Source organism: Rhinatrema bivittatum, chromosome 2 (assembly GCF_901001135.1).
Source record: "Rhinatrema bivittatum chromosome 2, aRhiBiv1.1, whole genome shotgun sequence".
NCBI lineage: Eukaryota > Metazoa > Chordata > Amphibia > Gymnophiona > Rhinatrematidae > Rhinatrema > Rhinatrema bivittatum.
The window spans coordinates 311,197,903-311,216,844 of NC_042616.1; the positions used below are offsets into that span (position 1 = coordinate 311,197,903).

Sequence of the window (18,942 nt, forward strand, 5' to 3'; positions counted from 1 at the left end):
AGGACCTTGGCTATGCCCCACCTGTATACAGGCTCAGCATTGCAGTGGCCTCTTGTGGCCAAGAGACATGATTTGGCTTTTTTTTTTTTTTTAAGGATTACACTTTTTATTGTACATTGCCGTAAAAGTAACAGAGATGATTGACAAAAAAGGAATGTTGTAGATACATCAGGGCAATTATCCCCTTTTTCTTCTTTCACAAACAAGACAAAACAAAATAAATATTGCAAACGATTCAAAAATAAAATCAATAAAATAGTCTCCAGTGAGAGAATTTATAAACTGAAATCCACTAAGTAAAGATGGGGAAGTTATGACAATCTGAAAAGAACAAAACGCTTGTTTTCTGTTCACCAGTTTCTGACATTCCTTAGGCAATGCAAGTGAATACGAACTCCAAATTTGGTAGAATATAGTGTAATCTTAAGAAAACTTCAAAGAACAGAACGGTATTCCATAAGTCCGCAAAATGAGAAGTCCAGTCCAGAAGAGTGGGAGCATAATCCTTGAACCAATGAAAAAAAATACTTTTTTGCCACAAAGAAAAAAGTATAGACCCTGCTTCGGAGTTTTAGCCGAGAAGTGCAAGGGCCGTAGTCCTCATACAGTCTCTGTCTTGACAAGCCCCTAGGTGGACTCTCCGAAGTGAGGGAAAGCTGAACCTTCAGTGTCCAAGGCTGCAGAGGAAATACTTCTCTCCAGGCATATTCATAGTTTCCATAGCACTGCTCTGTTCCTGTGTCAGTAACAGCTAGGACACTCGAGTGAAGTGTTTCAAAAATAAATTGTATTGCAATATATCTTCAGAGTTGATCAATCAGCACCAACTCATTTCATCAGTGTAATATCCATGTTTTAGCCCCCAGTCTCAGTACTGTTCCTCTGAGTAAGTGTCTCTCAGGGTGGCTGGCAATAGGAAACACCTTTCTTTTCAGTTTTTGGAAGCCAGGCTCCTAGAAGGGTACTGGGGTTTCCTGTCTTGAATGGGTCTCCCTTCTCCCAAGTGAAAAAAATAAAATTATATGGGGTCCCAGAAGTTCTCCACAATTCAAAGGCACGTGGTTCTCTATGTTGCTGGGTTAGAGACTCTGATGAGGATCTCCAGGTGGATTTCTTTGCATTCTCGACTGTTCTCTGATATTGCTCTGGATATTCCAGTTTGGAAAAATACTCAAATCAGCATAACAAGGGGAAAAAAACCCTCACTTCCATCTTCTGGGCAAGAAGATTGGTCAGAACTTCCTTGTGAACAGAACCGGACACAAAATTCCTTCCAAAAGACGAACGCACTTCTTCAAGATCAAGGCACTACTGAGCCTCCACTTGGGGTAGGTTTGGAACAGCAGATCTTCTCTTCCCCCAAACTTTCCAAGATAAGGGGAAAATCTTCCTGGGACCAGGAACAAGGATTCGCTAGCAGATACCTAATTAGTCTTTTTACCCCCCCCACAAAATTTTCTGACCCAAACCAAGGACAAAACCCTTCCAGACTGAATAGGTACCTAACAGGGCGGTATCTCATCCCCCCTGCTCCATTGTATCTGACCATGGAGGCCTAGATTTGGGTACAGGGAGAAACAAAGATCACAGCACTCCTCCGCCTCTAGTGACCACCTCAAAAATGCCACACTACTCCAAGCACACTCCTGAAGTTATGCAGGCGGGAGATACCACTCCCAGCATCCTTGGAGGAGGTGCTGGTGAAGAATGCTATGCTCCCTCCTCACTCCCCAAACTAAAGCTTGACTTAGGGGCATCTAGTGGAGAACTGGGGGGGTCTCTACAAAGGTTCTGTGGGCTATGCCTGAAGTGTCGCACGGGTCACAGTTCTTACCAGAGTGTCCCACGTCTCTCCTTTCCTGGGGCTGAAAAGAATTTCATTGGTGGAACACTGTCATGGCTTTTGGTGCTTTTTGGTAGATATGGAAAATTACTCTGGTCCCAAAACATTGGTTTGGAGTCTCTCTTCTGTAGACTTTAAAAAAAAACAAAAAAACAAAACGAGGAGAGTGAGAATGTGAAATGAGTCTTACCTAGTTACCGAGTTATTTAGGCCAACCTACAGCACCTTGGCCACTTGTCTTTATTTTAAATCTATAATAAAGGTAAATTGTTGAAATGTGACTGGCAGGGATATCCAGTAGTTTAAGCACAGAGCTGTAAAATTAGAGCTGCTGGTTCAATTTGCCCTTCCAGCATTTGCTGTTTGAATTTGCAAAACTGGACTCTCTTTTTTTTTTTTTTTTTTAATTAAGCTAGGCTTATGGCGTGTTACAGTTACTGGACTTCAGTTTGATCACAGACGTAATCTTGTTTTCGTTTTGTCATATTTTCTTTTTTTCACCTTCCCCCAGCCTCTTTTGGCGTGCCCAAGCAGCTCTGGAAGCCCTCACTGGCCACAGGGCTGGAGGGAGGCGTCTCTTGCTAAAGGTGCATGCTCTCTGTCGATCACTGGCTGCGCACTATTAGCAACTGTCTTCTGACCGAGTGCGTTATCTCTGTGGTCCACCCAGATCTGACAGGCTCTGCTGTGTCTCTTTATCATGCCTCAAAACACATCACCTTCCCTTCTTCCTTCACACCACCATTATAACTTAATTGGTGATCCTCTTGTGAGTCTGCTAGCAGTGTTTTTTGCCTTATCTTCATCATTTTGTTTTCATTTGATGAAAGGAGAGTAACTATAAAAAGTTAGTCAAGAAGTACATTAAGCTAGTCCAATAAAAAGGCATCACCGTATACGTCTTGTGGTTGATCTTTATTTCAGCACATTCAGTGAGACAACATGGCATCCACCTTATTTACCACATTCAGGGAAATGGATGGGATTCTCACACTGTTGCTTTTGATGCTTGTATTAAACCTTCTTCTCTCCTCATATGCTACTAAATTATATCCTTAGTTCTTGATCGGTGTCAGAGACATAGATGCCAAGCATAAGGGGGTGTACACAAAAATATTTTCGTGCCAACTTCCCTCATGGTTTCAGGAGTGGGCCATTTCGGTTCTACCCTCAGATTGTTATTTTTATTTTTGTTTTGTTTTAAAAGAAAAATCACAGGACCTGCCCCCAACTCTTCTCCTTTATTAAAATATCCTCCCCCTACTATTTGACCCTGCTCACCAACCCTCTCAAGGCCCCAGGGCTCACCAAAATGTCCCTGGTCTAGTAGGGGTTGGTCATTTTTAAAAATGGTGCTCACTGCCCATTGTCCCTATCATGTAACAGGGGCTGACCAATGGCACCGGTAGTCCCTGTCACATGATAGGGGCAAAGGGCAGCCCATGCCATTTTGAATAATGGCAGCCACCAGGAGCGGTAGGTTGCTAAGGAAGTCGGTGGCAGGCCAAGGTTGGGGCAGGCGGCAGACAAGGGTGGTCAGGACCAGGCAAGAGGTCAAATCCAGGCAGCAGACAGTCATGGTTAGGTCCAAGCAGGAGGTCAAGTGCAGGCATCAGACAGTAGTGGTCAGATCCAAGCAGGAAGTCAGAATCTGGAAGTCAGACCAAGGGTGGATGAAGACACACAGAAGACACTGGATGAGATGGACAGGACAAGGCAGGGTTGGACAAGGCAAGACTGAAGAGGCAAAGCCTGGACGAGGCAAGGCTGGATAAGGAATCAGGAACAAGGGATAGAAGAACCAGGAACTCGATGGCAACATGCACTGCTAAGTCACTAGGCCCATTCTTGAGGTGAAGTAATGCTGCAAAGCCCTTGCTTAAATAGGTCAGTCACTTTAATGTCATTGGAGGGTGCTGCTCAGTGTTTCTCGCCGTGGGGCCTTCATAATGTGCACGTATGCAAGACGCGCTCCTAAGGGAAGGCAACAGGAGCGGCGGCTGGCAGCATCTTGGGCTGTGCTGGACAACGTTCAGGGCAGGCGTTGTGTGCTGAGTGCGGGATGGGTGTGGCCACATCGGGGGTGAGTGAGGTGGCTCGCAGGGCCTTCCCATGAGCTGCTGAATGTAACAGCTGTGCTTAGAAACTTAACATAATCTTGCTTTTCTGCCTATAATCAGCTACCAATCTCATCTAAATGCTGTGTCACTCTACCTACAGAAATATTCATTTGTACATCTCTCTGAGCATTTGAGCACCTCGGAAGATATCAGCAATAGCCTCATGATGACCTTCCTAATTCCAGGAAACTAAGCCATCACCTACTTGACCTCTCAAAGAAAAAGTCACATGCATTCTTTCCTCTTGCATATAAGTATGGGCTTCTTTTGCCCCATTAGTACATGCAAGGAAAGAGAAGCAAAAAAAAGGAGGAGGAATCTATACAAAAAGAGGGCAGATCTTAGACACAATGGACTCTGCCTGAACAGTAACTACTTGATTGCTTTTCTGCCATGGGTTAAAGTGCATATTGTTGTTGTCTACTTCCGACTGCTCTTTACAAGGCGAAGGCAGGAATCCTGTCCTTTTTCTGAATTGGCAAAGTTGTGCTATGCCTGGACTTTTTTATGGGGGGAGTGTGGCAATGATGTCCCATTTCTTACATTTCATGGTGCCATTGTTATTTTTCTCTGTGTTCTAGAGGACCAGGAAGTGGAGCTGCGTGTCTGAAGAAATGATCAGACTATTTTTCACAGATGATAGGAGCGATTCTTCATTAGAGGGCTATTCCAGTAATGATGATACAGACTTTCTTTCAGGGGCTGATGACTGCTGTTAACCAGAAAGACCATACTTCCCATGAAAGTTTCCCCAATAGTGATGGGGAGGGGTTGATGGTGCTAGCAACCAGTGGTACGGGGGAGGGAAGTAGCCGATGGCCGTCATTGGCGCAGACCTAGGGCTTCACAGTCCAAGGAACCACAGATACCATCTCCTGAGAACATCCCAGATGCTGCCACCAAGAGAGGCAGAAATGGCAGGTCCTGGCCTAGAGTTCCACAGCAGGCGGATAGCAAAGTAGTGGTCAAAATAGGGCAACATGAGCAAGCCGGAGAGAAAGCATTTCGGAAATGTTTGCCTTGTTTATGCCTGACAATATTTTGTCACTTATTGTGAGTGAAACAGGGAGGCAGGTAACATAAAAACATAAAAGCAGTGGGTTTTATGCATATAAAAGGCTTTGAAAATTTCCCCAGCAAACATTCAAAATATGGCCTCAAGATTTGGTGGTGCTGTGATGCGGCAACATTCTGCCCACTGAATAGGAATATTTACTTGATTAAACAAACTGGAGAAGGAAAGCACAAACAGGTATCTATGTTGCACAAAATGTTTTTTGGCTCTGGAGCAAATCTGTTGTGTGTGTGTGTGTGATAACGTATTCACCTGCACAGATCTAGCGGAAAAATTGCCAAATGACAACTTATTCTGCTTGGATACCATCAGTAGAAAAAAGACTGACATTTCAAATGAAATGCAGCCTGATCCCAAAAGATAGAAATTCTAATTTATCTTTGTTTTTGATGGGGATCTTACCAATAGTTTCATAGTTTTCCCACCTTAGTATTATTAAAATCATCCGTTGTACCTGAAGACTGGAAGGTGGCCAGTGTAACTCCGATATATTAAAAGGGGTCCAGAGGTGACCCGAGATACTATAGACCAGTGAACCTGACTTCAATGCCGAGAAAAATTGTGGAAACTATTAAAAAGAATAAAATCACAGAATATATAAATAGACATGATTTAATGGGACACAGCCACCATGAATTTACCAAAGGGAAGTCTTGCCTCACAGATCTGCTACATTTTTCTGAAGGGGTTAATAAACATGTGGATAAAGGTGAACTGATAGATGTGGTGTATTTGGATTTTCAGAAAGAGTTTGACACAGTCTCCCATAAGAGGCTTCTAAGAAAACTAAAAAGTCATAGGATAGGATAAGAGACAATGTTCTTTTGTGGATTGCAAATTGGTTAAAAGATAGGAAACAGAGAGTAGGATTAAATGGTCAGTTTTCACAGTGGAAAAAGGTAAATAGTGGAGGGCATCAGGGATCTGTACTTGGACCAGTGCTTTTTAAGATATTTTTAAATGATCTGGAAAGGGGTACGGCAAGTGATGTGATCAGATTTGCAGATGACACAAAGTTGTTTAGAGTAGTTAAATCACAAGCAGATTCTGATAAATGCAGGAAGACCTTGTGAGACTGGAAGATTGGGCATCCAAATGGCAGATGAAATATAATGTGGACAAGTGCAAGGTGTTGCATATAGGGAAAAATAATCCTTGCTGTAGTTACACGATGTTAGGTTCCATATTAGGAGTTACCACCCAGGAAAATGATCTGGGTGTCATAGTTGATATTACATTGAAATTGTCGGCTCAGTGTGCTTTGGAGCTCACAAAAAAGCAAACTGTTAGGAATTATTAGGAAGGGAATGGCAAATAAAACGGAGGATATCATAATGCCTCTAATTTGCTCCAATTCTGGTCGCCGCATCTCAGAAAAGATATAGTTGTATTGGAGAAAGTTCAGAGAAGGGCGACTAAAATAATAAAGGGGATTGAATGTCTTCACAATTAAACTGTTGCATTTGTTGCTGGAGGATATGATGAAAGCAGTGTAGCTGGGTTTAAAAGGAGCTTGGACAAGTTCCTGTAGGAAACGTCCATATCATTATTAGCCATATACACTTAGGGCCAGATCTTAAAAAATACGCGCAGGCATAGATTTGTTCACGCAACCCGGTGCGAACAAATCTACACCTGATTTTATAACATGCGTGCGCAGCTGCACGCATGTTATAAAATCCGGGGTCGGCGCGCGCAAGGGGATGCACACTTGTGCACCTTGCGCGCGCCGAGCCCAAGGGGAGCCCCGATAGCTTTTCCCGTTCCCTCCAAGGCTGCTCTGAAATCGAAGCGGCTTTGAAGGGAACTTTTTTTTGTGATTTCCCCCTCACCTTCCCCTCCCATCCCCCCCCTACCTTTTGTTTCCGAAGTTACGCCTGCCCCAGGCAGGCGTAACTTGCACGCACCGGCTCGCCATCCCCTGGCACAGGCTACTGTGCCGGAGGATTCGGGACCGCCCCGTCTCCGGACCACCTATTTTTGAAAGCCCCGGGACATACATGTGTCCCGGGGCTTGCGTGCGCCGCCGAGCCTATGCAAGATAGGCTCGGCGCACACAGGGGCAGATTTTCTCGGGTTACGCGCGTAGCTTTTGAAAATCTGCCCCTTAGGGAAGCCACTGCTTATCCTGGTTATGAGCAAATAGGATTGGATCCTGTTTGGGTACTTGTGACCTGGATTGGCCATGGTGGAGATAGGATGCTGAGGTTCCTGGATCTCTGGTCCGACCCAGTATGGTATTTCTTATATTCCATAATCAGAACATAGCTCATGTTAAATAACATTAAGTAACATCAACTGAGTCTATAAAAAATACGTACAATTGGACACTCATAATTCCAAACATAATTACATCCTTAATGAATGGAGATTAATAAATGCACTGATTCTAGGTTCAGTTTTAGAATAGCCATTTCCATGCATAAATCCGGGTTAGGTACATGCAAATGGCTTTGAAAATTGCCCACTTTAAATCTAAAGCACTGATGCAGAACATTACAGTACAATTGCCCTTTTGATTTAGATTAGTAGCATAGTCATTTAAAATTTTCTAATCGGAGCGTTAAATCTTCATGTGTTTTGCACGGATGTTTAAGGCTGGTTGTTACAACAGTGCGTTATCACTAGAGTAGCTTGGCAATTCTGTTATAATCCCCTGAGCTGCTTTTTTTTGTTTTTCTTTTTTTGAACGTAGGCATGAGAAAGGGATATTTTTAAAACTATGTATAATTAGTGAATTTAGGTGAAAGCTCAACAGCACTGTGAAACTGAAGTCATTTATCCAAACTCCAGGGCAGGGATAATTAGGAGCAGCATAAGCCCTGTTTTTTCTCCCAAACTGTGTACCTCGGCCCGAGAGAGGTAATAAATGAGTGCACATGCTCTTGGAAGTGTCGTGAGCTTGTGCTGGTTTCCTCGCACAACCTAACCGTGCCTCTGAGAACGCCTCCTTGCCATCAGGCTAAAAGTCTGTGCGCCATGGTAACCCGTGTGTTCTCGTACCCGAACTGAGGGGGGACGAGTTCCAGACAGAGAATAATTAGGCGCGTCGATCCGTCTTACCACGGCGAGGTTGCTTATGAAAATTTCCCTCTCAGTTCATTGCCTCTCCAGTGAGAATGCCATTTGTGATGGTGGCTCTAATACGAAGCGGCGGATTTAGGGTTTTGCCATCCCTCGGCACTGTTGATGCAGTCACCCTCCGTCATACGGTCAGACGACAGAGAGCAGAAGGTCCAAGGCAAAGCGACACGGTTTTCTGCAGCAGCTCAGGGGCAGATTCTGTGGCAAAAAAATTAGAAAATACTGAAGCACATAATCTTTTATGCTGCATTATAAAAATTAAGTAATTTTCCAACCTTTATTTTGTTTGCATTATTTGTTAATTTTTTTTTTTTCTTTATTGGGTAAGGAGAAAAGAGATCTCAAGCATCAGTAACAGGAGGAGATCTCCAGGATGGGGGAGAAAAGGAAGGAGGACAAAAAAATGGGGTGAGGAGAGTGCGAGAGGACTGGGGATAGGGGAGGAGTGCGAGAAGGAAGAGGACTGAGGGTGGCAGGAGGGGGGAGGACAGGAGATGGGGAAAGTTGAGGAAGGGGGAAGATGAGGCATCTGGGATGGGAGCCGGAGGAAGGTACTGAGGAAACAGGAGGGGGTGGGAGGGGGCTGGGGATTGGGGGTTGGGTTTCAGTATCTGGGGAGAAGAGAGAGAGGTAGGAAGGAAGGGAGGTTCCAGGATCTGGGGGAAAGAATCTGAGAGGATCTGAATTGCGTTGGTGGGAATTAAGTGTCCCTGTTGTGCTTTGCTCCTGCTCCTACCTTGTATCCCCTTTCTAACCTGTTCTCTGATGATTAAGATTCAGCACAGATGGAAGGCAGCAAATCTTCAGTCAGGCTTTTGCTTCCCTAGGCCCAGGCTTAGCATGTCTAGTGAGACATCCAGGACTGCTAATACAGTATGATATGCAAAGAGTGATCCCAAAACAGCACCCTTTATCCAAGCAGATTAACTCTTAACAAAGGGGATAATCACATCACGTTATTGACAGGACACTCAGAGATCACCGCTTCAACATATGCAGCAAAGTCATATTTGTGTGCCACTGGTTTATCGTGTTCCTCTTCTGCTTCTTTTTTTGTTTCTGTGTTCTAATTAGGTAGACACGGTTCGTTAGGGGAAGAGCCTGTTAGGATTTACAGTGCGGTGGCATCGGTCTCGTTTTTCAGTTTTGTCACTGGATTATGATGTAGGGTATAGTGATCAGTTTACTGGTATAGTACAGCTTGCTGATGATCAGCATGGAGCAGTGCTGCCAGAAATGGCACTTGTCACCACTTTAACTGGTCTGTTTACTAAATTGCGCTTTTACATTAATACACAAAGCATGGATTATGCACCACAGCTCCCATCATTTTTAATGGGGCCTATTGACTAATGCGTGCTTTCTGCATTAGTGCAGTACCATGTTAATTTTTTTGGAAATTTATATTCTGCCTTTCTTGACTGGTCAGTCACTTCTAAGCAGATTACATTTAGGTACTGTAAGTATTTCCCTGTCTCCAGAGGGCTTACAAGCTAAAGGGGGTCATTTACTTAGCTGCGTTAGGCATTTATACTCAGTAATTGACCTATCACAGTGATTATTGAATAGTATTTCAAATACCACATGTTATCTTCCCCCTGATATGGCAAGTATGTTAATGCATGCACAGCAGCTCTCTGCTAGCTAATCTCATGGAAATCACTTGCCTCAAAAATTGCAAGCCACTTTCGGGTTTCAGGGTCCCTGAACCAGGACGAATGCACATCCCTTATAAATAGCATCTTTATTAAATGTTGAATTTTAATGTCACAGATGTACGGTGGTGGTCATGAAGAATCCCGGGGGCACATGTATATTTTACTCTGCTGCAAAGACTGCTTCAGATCTAGCAATAAAAGTACTGCCTCCCCCTCACCCCTGCAGTATTTTCAATTGAGACAAATAGACGGAGAAAAATCTGGAACAATTTTGGTTTCAAAACTGGAGTAAAATTTTGACGTTTGTTTTTTTTTTTTTTTTTCATTTTAAAGAAAAAAGCATGGCATCCAAAGGAAGCACAGACATGTTGAGCTTCTCTTTTCCTAGTCTGGAAGGATATAGAAAAGAAGCTGCAAAAAAGAGGTTTCTCAATCCAGCCCGTATCTCTGGGCCACTGAGTGGTCTCGCTGCTGCACAGTGGGGGGAGGGGGGGGGGGGGCGCAGGCGTGCTTAATCCCAGCTGCAAGCTGATGCGTGTCACTGCCTCTCTTTGATGCCTTTTGGGTTTTTTGGGGGTTTTTTGTCTCCTCGCTCAATAATCGGATAGTGTGGGGTTGGCTGTTTGTGTTTGTGTGTGGAGCGGTAGAGTCATCGCAAACAGCGGCCTTCTCTTGCGCACAATGGGCTGCTTGTGATACCGGTGGCTAGCTGCAAGCACCCCACCGAAGCGAAAAACCAGAGCTGACTGAGCTGCTCAGTCCTGGGTCCCGCTGCAGAACCCTTCCAGCTCTGAACAGAGCAAGCCCTGTTACGCCATCTCAGTCCGGGCACGCGCTGCCAAAAAAGCAACCGGAACGGCAAAATCTCGCTTAACAAACTTTTGTTAATTAAGCAGAGCAGCTGCTGAAAGCAAACACAGTTTGAAAGTGTTTATGGTTATGAAACACTGTATTAAACAAGAAATCCTTTAACTTCACCCTACCTTGTTGTTTTGCCATTTCCGCAGCTGTGGTACTGTCGTCAGTTTTAAGTGTGGAACAGAAAGTCCATTGTAATGTGTAGTAGTGTCCCAGTGTCACTGGTTTAAATACCTTCCCTCTCTCCCCACCTGCCCCCTTTGGAAATAACCGGAGATCAGGAAGGAAGATCCTGAATGGTTTTAGGGTTCTTTAGTCTGTGTTCAGTAAACTGGCGTAGTAGACCATAGGTAAAGGGACTCCCAAGTAAAGAGTTACTGCCCCTCTCTGTGACTGCACAGTTTTCTTTAGCCACAACCTGAAACAATATCAGACAACTCCATATCCATGGTTCCAAAACTGGTCTGACTTTTATTTACAGGAGCAGTTATTTATAAGCTGCTTCACAGGCACATATGCATATATACAGTTCTCAGCTGCGCTGAGCATTGGGACATAGCGTGTGCATACGGTATGTCGTTGAAAGACCCATGAGGTTTTTCTTAATATTTCAGAGATTTTCTTCTCATGCAAAAGCACAGGATTTTACAGCATGCTGCCTATAGATTCTTCTCCTCTCTTGCCCTTTAGAATCTCATGGGCAAATTCACAGTGGAATTTCAGTTCCCACATGAACCTGCTTATAACATTCTCTGGGGCACTACTACTGGGGCCTAAATTGCAAAGATTCATGCTTTGTGGCACAAGTGCTACAATTTATTTATTTTACCCAGCACTTCTACTCTGCTGATTCTATTTTACCCTCAGCAGATTACAGTCAAAACATAAAATACAGTCAAATCACAGACTCATACAAACATAAAGTTCAAAAAGGTCCATAATGAGCATTTGTGAGAAGCATTAAGCAAAAAATATTAAGCTTTAACTTTTTTTTTTTTGTGGAAAGCTAGATAATTATCCAGATGAAGCCCCAGAATTACAGAAGGTGCAGACAAAAGAGCCTGACTTGATAATTGAAGAGTTTACAGTGGGATGTAATAGCAGACTTAAACAAATCAGGTACAGCCCTTCTGATCATCTTAAAAATCAACTTCACTACCTTGAATTTCATCTGCCAACTCACAGGGAGCCAATGTAGGTCCCATTAGAATGGAGCAAATGTGATCATACAATACACAGGCAGAAATTAGCCATGAGGCAGAATTTTGAATTAATTGTAACGTATTTAGTAAGTACACAGGGTGGCCCAAATAAAGGAAATTACAATAGTCAGAATGACTTAATTACACTGCCTGTAATACAGATCTAAAATCATTATCAGGAAGCAGTGCTTTCAACTTGTACAATAACTTCATCTTGAGGAATGAGACTTAATTTGGGCATTCAAGGAAAGCTTATAATTAAGGGCCACCCTGAGGTTCTGTACCTCTATAGATACTGGAGCAAGATTGAACCTAACTGAACATGATTCATAATTGCAGAATTCAGCGACCCACTGATCCATAATAGTTCAGTCCTTTTTAAGTTCAAAACAAGACTTGTCTTAGGATTCAGACAAGTTAATCCGCAGCAGTGGGTTATCCACCTCTACTAGAAGATGGAGATGGAGCAAAGCTGACTTCATGGTATATATACCCCTGCACTGGCATAAGCCTGCCAGTATTCTCCTTCTCCAGCAGATGGTGGATGTGCATCTCCCTCCTGGGGATTACTTTAAAATAGTAAATAAAAAAATAATAATGTAGAAAATGAAGGAGAAAAGAAGAAGGAAATTAGTTCGCCCCACTCTCCTGTGGTGATACCTTATGGTCCCTACCTCAGTTGACTTTTCCTGAGGTGATATCTGTGGATCTCTCCTTCAGATGAGTGCCTCGGTCCAGTAGCTGGTTTTCCAGTGTGGACTTAGATGTAGAGAGAGAAAAACAACTGAGAGGCTAGCGGTTAACAGGAAGCCGAGTACGGCGGTGACGGTGTTTGCCCTCTCCCCCTGAAGCTGGAGATGGGCTGAGTTTAGGTAAGGACAAAGAAAATAAATAAGAAGAAGGAATGAGGATTTCCATTTCTCTTCTGGTCTCCGAGCCTTGGCGCACAGATCTGACGTCCATTCCCACCTCCGAGGGAGCTTGGGAAGTTGTAGCAACTTGGGAAGTTAAGCAGCCTTTTGACTAGGTCCCGCTCTCAGGCTTTGCTTAGAAGCCGCTTCTAAGCATGGTGGCGTTCACGCAATTTTCTGCACACGTCTGCTGTGAAACGCTGTTCAACGTCAGCTTGCGCTTGTGTGCCTGGGTGTGCGCTTAGGTGTGGGCACTCAGGTGGGCACTCAGGTGGGTGCCTATCTGGACCGCATACTGTGTGCCTATAAATTTTGGTAGGTGCAAGACCGTCAGCCCCTGATTTTAGTATGGGCTGCGGCGGCGTTCACATGCTTTTCTACACACAAGGCCACAGCGAAACAACTCGGTGGGTTGAGGAGCTGTTTGGCTAGGCCCCACTCGCAGGTTTTTGCTCAATCACCGACGTGGTAAGCCTAAGAGTTCAGGATCCCAGTCTGCGAATCCCCGCACACCTGGTGCCGCAGGTAAGCATTGTAGTGTGACTACACCTGTTATAGGGACCCAGGTGGCACGAATGGTGAAAGTGGCCCTTACTCCCTGGAAGAAGGGAAATTCCTCTGGGGATTGAAACTGTTTAGCACAATGTTGCGTTTCTTTCATAGAGATGGGTTGCCGGCTTGGATTGCCCAAGCACTGAAGATGCTGGGGCTGCCGGGTGCCGAAGCTAAACAAGAATCCCATTTAGATTCCTTATGTGAAGCATTATGGATGATATTCAAGAATTGATTGATCTTGAATGGGGCACCTCAGATGCTGTTTTTACAGGGGGACGAGCCTTGGTAGTGCTGCACTCCCTGGATCTGGAAGAGAGAGAGAGAGAGCAGTTGCGCTTTCTGAAAGTGGATTCGCTGGTGCATGCCATCACCAAGCAGGCGACTATCCCTGTGGCAGGGTGAGTGGCTTGAAGGAGGCACAAGATAGGAGAATTGTGGCTATCCTTAAGCAGGCCTCGAGGCAGTGGCAATGAATTACAGATGGCCTCTTGCTGCTCCCTGGTGGATTGCTCTTCCTTGCTCTCTCTCAGGAAGTCGATGAGTCTGGTTTGAATTCAGGGCAGTGCCCTATGGTCTCTCCATCCTGGTTGAGCCTGATCTCGTCTGATCTCGGAAGCTAAGGGTTGAGCGTCAGCTATGGCTGATGAATGGGTGTCGAGACAATCCAAAGCCTACTCTTAAGAAGTGGCCTTTTAAGGATCACTCTGGTTTGGGAGTGAAAAAAAAAAAAGAAATGGACAGTAATTGGGGTGAGTCCCAAGTTCCTTCATTACCAGAGGATTAAAAGTAGGCACCATGGTTGTTCAGCACGATATGTCGCGCTGGGGGTTTCAAATGTTTTCGACCCTACAGAGGAGCAACTTTTCATAGGGCTTGACCTTCGGGTAGGTTTCAGTCCTTTATCCCAGGCAATCCAGATGGGGTGCGGTCTCGAGTGGCAGTGCCCCCCCCCCCCCCCAACCCCTCAATGAGGTGTGCTGACCCACTCCCAGAAACAGGAGGTAGGGGGTTGCTTATCTCTCCTTTTTATCGGAGGTGGATCAAGATCACATCAGACCAGTGGGGTCTGGAGGTGATAAGAGATGGCTATGTTCTGAAGTTTCTCAGCATGCCTTGGGATTTTTTTTTTTTTTTTTTTGCATCTCCCTGTAGTTCTCCACAGAAGAGACAGACAGTGGAGTGTAATTTGTCAAGACTCCTCAGCCTTTGGACTGTGATACCAGGGCCCATATCGCAAGATAATTTGGGCCAATATTCCTTCACTCCATCCTGGATCTCAAGGAAGTCAACTGGCTTTTGCAAGTGACTCATTCCTGTATGGAAATCTTATGCTCACTGATAAGAGGAGTATAGTCGAAGGGACTTGTTAAGTCTCTGGGTTGTCAGAGGAGTATATGCATATTCCCATTTGGCTGATCAACGGTTTTCTGTATTTCGCTGTTTTGGGACAACATTATCACTTTTTGAACTCTGTCTTTCAGTTTGGACATCACACCTAGATCCTTCTCTAAGGTCATGGTGCTGGTAGCGGAAGTGTTGAGAAAGGATGGCATTCTAATCCACCTGTACTTAGACGATTGGCTAATTCAGACCAAGAGCTATGAAAGAGAATTTTCAGGCCCCACACAAGATGATCACCTTGCTGCAGGAACTAGGTTGGGTGGTGAACTTGGCCAAGAGCAGTCTGCAGCCATCCCAGACACTGGAGTTATCTAGGTGTTCATTTTTGACACAAAGCAAGGCAGGTGTGCCTGTTGGGGTCCACATTCAGAACTCATGATGCAGGTGCAACTATTGACGGAAACAATACACCTGGCAGTATAGTCTTATCTACAGATGCATGGGTTGATGGCAGCCATCTGAGAGGTGGTTCCACAGGCAAGGGTGCATTGGCGTTCTCTTAGCGCACACTGCTTATGCATTAGAGTCCACAGTCTCAGAACTTCTTGAATCGATTTTAGTTACCAGTGGAGATCAGCATCCGAATGCAGTGGTGGTTGCAGGCGGATCATCTAATGAGGGGCGTTTCCCTATGAACACTGGACTGGCTACTACCCATGATGGATATGAGCCTCCAGGGTTGGGAGGCTTACTGTCAGGAATTGAAAGCGTAGGGGCACTAGAGTACAGAGGAGTACCTTTGGAGCTTCAATCATCTGGAAGCCCGTGCCATTTGGTTGACATGCTTGCAATTCGTTGATCACTTGCAGGATTGAGCGGTCCGAATAATGTCAAATAATGTGATGACAGTAGCTTACATTGATCGACAGGGAGGAACCAAGAGCCAGCAAGTGTCACAGGAAATAGCCCAACTGATGGAATCGGTGGAAGTATATCTTCAGTAGATCTCAGCCTTGCACATTGCAGGAAGAGACAATGTAAGAGCTGACTTTCTCAGCAGACAGGGTCTGGATCCAGGAGAAAAGGAATGGTACAGTGAAGCGTACTAGCTCATAGTGTGCCGCTGAGACCTCCTGTTTCTAGGCTTGCTGGCAACATCACACAATATTAAGGTTTCTCACTTCTTTAGTCCCAGGAGAGATCTGAATTTTTCGAGCATTGATGCCCTTGTGCAGGAGTGGCCAGGGGCAAGCTTCTATATGCCTTTTCGCCGTGGCCCATGTTGGACTCAATGATTCGGAGATTCAAAACATACATGGATTGGCCCAGGAGGCTGTGGTATGCGGATCTGCAAAAGAATCTGATGGACTGTCCTCTCCGAATACTGATCCACAGGGACCTGTGACAGGGGCCTATTCTTCTCGAAGAACCAACTTGTTTTTTCTCTTACAATGTGGCCCTTGAAAAGGCTTGGTTGCAGAAGTGTGGGTGGTCCACTGCAGTGTTTTCCACCTTGCTTTGAGTGCAAAAGTTATTCACTTCCATAGCCTAGGGTCACGTTTGGCGAATGTTTTTGGCTTGGTGTGAGGAAAGAGGGGTTCATCTTGGTTGGTTAAAATCCCACTCATTAATTCCTTGAAGGTACAGGTGGTGGCTCTGGCCTGTTTCCGAGGTCATGTGAATGGTGAACTCTTGTCGGCCCATCCAGTTGTGGCACGACCTTGAAAAGGGTTGAAGCATCTTCGTGCCTGCTTGCAGTTGCCAGTGCCTTTATGGAGTCTTAATCTGGTTTTGGAATTCTGTCAGGTCCCACCTTCAACTGTTGTGTAGCCTCCTCCAGAGGTTACTTACTAGAGGATGAATTTTTTTTGCATGTAGAGTTTCTGAACTGCTGGCTTTGTCTTGCTGGGAACTGTCTCTTCGAGTGTTTCCAGGAGCGGTCCAATTGTGGACTGCTCCGTCCTTTTGGCCAAAGGTGGTCTCAGATTTTTACTAGAATCAATCAGTCCCTACTATCTCTGGTCAGGGAGAGAGAGGTGGATGAATATCTCCTGTTATGGTCCTTGGTTGTCAAATGGCATATCTTGAGGTATTGGAGGTTTCTAAACTTAGGAAGTTAGACTGGCTGTTTATACTCCATGTGGAGAGTAAATAGGGTGAGCTGGCATCACGGGCACCAATAGGATCAAAAAGATTATCATGGCCGTATATGTGGATGCTGAGCAGCTGTTTCCTTGTCAGTTTAACGCTCATTCCACTAGGGCTCAGGCAGTGTCATGGGCAGAGATTAGATGGTTGTCTCCTGTCAAGATTTGCCTAGCTATGACATGTTTTTTCTTACACAACTTTCAGGCATTATCACCTGGGTATGCAAGCCTGGGAGGGCGCTGTCTTCGTGTGTGCGATGTTGATTGGACTGTAGGAAGTCTTCTGCCATGTTCGGGAGTAGCTTTGGTACATCCCACTGGTGTGGATTAACCTGTCCGAATGATAAGAAATGAGAAATTACTACTTACCTTTAATTTCCTTTTTGAAGTATTTGAAGTGGTTTGAGAGATGAGAAGGGTATACCAATTAGAAGGGAGTTACAATAGTCGAAGGTGGAGAAGATAAGTATTTGAAGAACAGTTCTGAAATCATCAGTGTTGAGAAATGGTTTTAAATGTCTTAGGGTTAGGAGTCTGTGGTAACCTTCTTTGGTTTTGTTTGATATGTGGTTCTTAAATGACAAGTCTTTGTCGATGATGATTCCGAGGTTCCTGGAGTGGATTCTTACTTAGTGTTTGGGTAATTGCCAGGTTCTTGTGGCCTGGTTTGGCCTCTGTTGGAAACAGGATGCTGGGCTTGATGGACCCTTGGTATGACCCAGCATGGCAGTTTCTTATGTTCTTAATTGACCCTCCTGCAAGGAAGTGTTAACAATCACAGTTAAAAAAAAAATCATTGAACATATCTTTGACTTCTTTAATCGGTCCACTTGGAGAGGGGTTGAGACAAGAAGAATTTTTCATCAATTTCTATCTATTTGTGTGTATGTATGGTATATCAATTGTAGCTACTAGCATCATCTACTGTCAGGAACAAGCACCGCTCTGAAATGAGCACCTTTTTAGAGCAATGCTGTCCTCTTGAAAGGAGCTGGCACTGGAAGAAGGCAGAGACAATAGGGGTTGGGTCCTGAATTTTTCTTCCAGTTGCCCAAAAAACATAGATGGAAGAAGGCAGCAGTATGGGTTGAGCAGAGGGCCTGCAGGAGGGAGGAGATAGCTGCACGGGAGGGAGGTGGTGTGATTAAGTCATTGGGAGTTTGGAGGAGAGAACGTGAAAGAATGGAAAGAGGAAGGAGAGGGTTATACATTATAGAGGGCAGGACAGAGTGAAGGAAGAGGCAGGGGATAGAGGAGAGAGATTGTAGATAAAGGAAAATAGACTGAAGGGAAACATGGGAAGAGAAAGGATAATGTAGAGCAAAACAGAAAAATTAAGACAGGAAGTTCTAGAGAAAAGAGCTGCTAATGAGAACGACTAGAAGAGACAGAACTGAGATAAAGAGGAGGAGAAAAAAGAGCCACACAGAGCTTAGCAAAATATATTTAACCATTCTTCATAATTTTAATTTGCCACAGAATGTCGTTCTCTCCTCCCCTGGAGCTGTTCTTCAGTGCATTACCTCTGTGGTGCGCCTGGGCTCTGCTTGCCCCGTCAGACAGGAGACTCGCAGCTCACAGGAGCTGTTCTTCGCAGAGACTTATCTCAGGAGGAGGATGCATTATTGATACACCTCAGAGAATGTGTTACATAAACATGTGTACAGTATACAGAGACTTGCTCGCTGCCAGCGCTGGCCTGTTCTCTCTACCTGCTACCATACCATACCGTTACCATAAGGCTGGGGGGGTTACTGCACAGAGCGGCAGTTACTAACCCTGAGAGAAACATGGGGGTAACTTTCATGGAGTGGCAGTTCCCACCATAAGAAGTTTGCTGGGCAGACTGGATGGGCCATCTGGTTCTTTTCTGCCGTCATTACTATGTTACTATGATAGTCTGGGGTTGCTGCACACTTTCTAAAGCGCAGTGTAACCCGGGCCTGAAAAGTTTCTGCAGTTTGGTTGTGTGTTTCCTGCTTTTAAATGTATTGTTTCTTCCTTCTCCAGAATACCACGGAAAGCTCTTTTTTCCCCACAAAAAGCTTTCCAAGCCCAAGCAGGCTGTCAGATTGCAAAAAAAAGCACCTTGTTATGTCATGTAGTTCAAGGTAATAAAATGTGTATATATATACATTTTTTTTTTCA

At 44.7% G+C, this 18,942-nt stretch overlaps 1 protein-coding gene across 2 annotated transcripts in view; it reads left to right on the forward strand.

Moving 5' to 3' along the window:
* Positions 1 to 18,942, forward strand: part of COBL (cordon-bleu WH2 repeat protein) — a 438,118-nt gene that overhangs the window by 97,547 nt on the left and 321,629 nt on the right. The gene's annotated exons all lie outside the window — the stretch shown is intronic.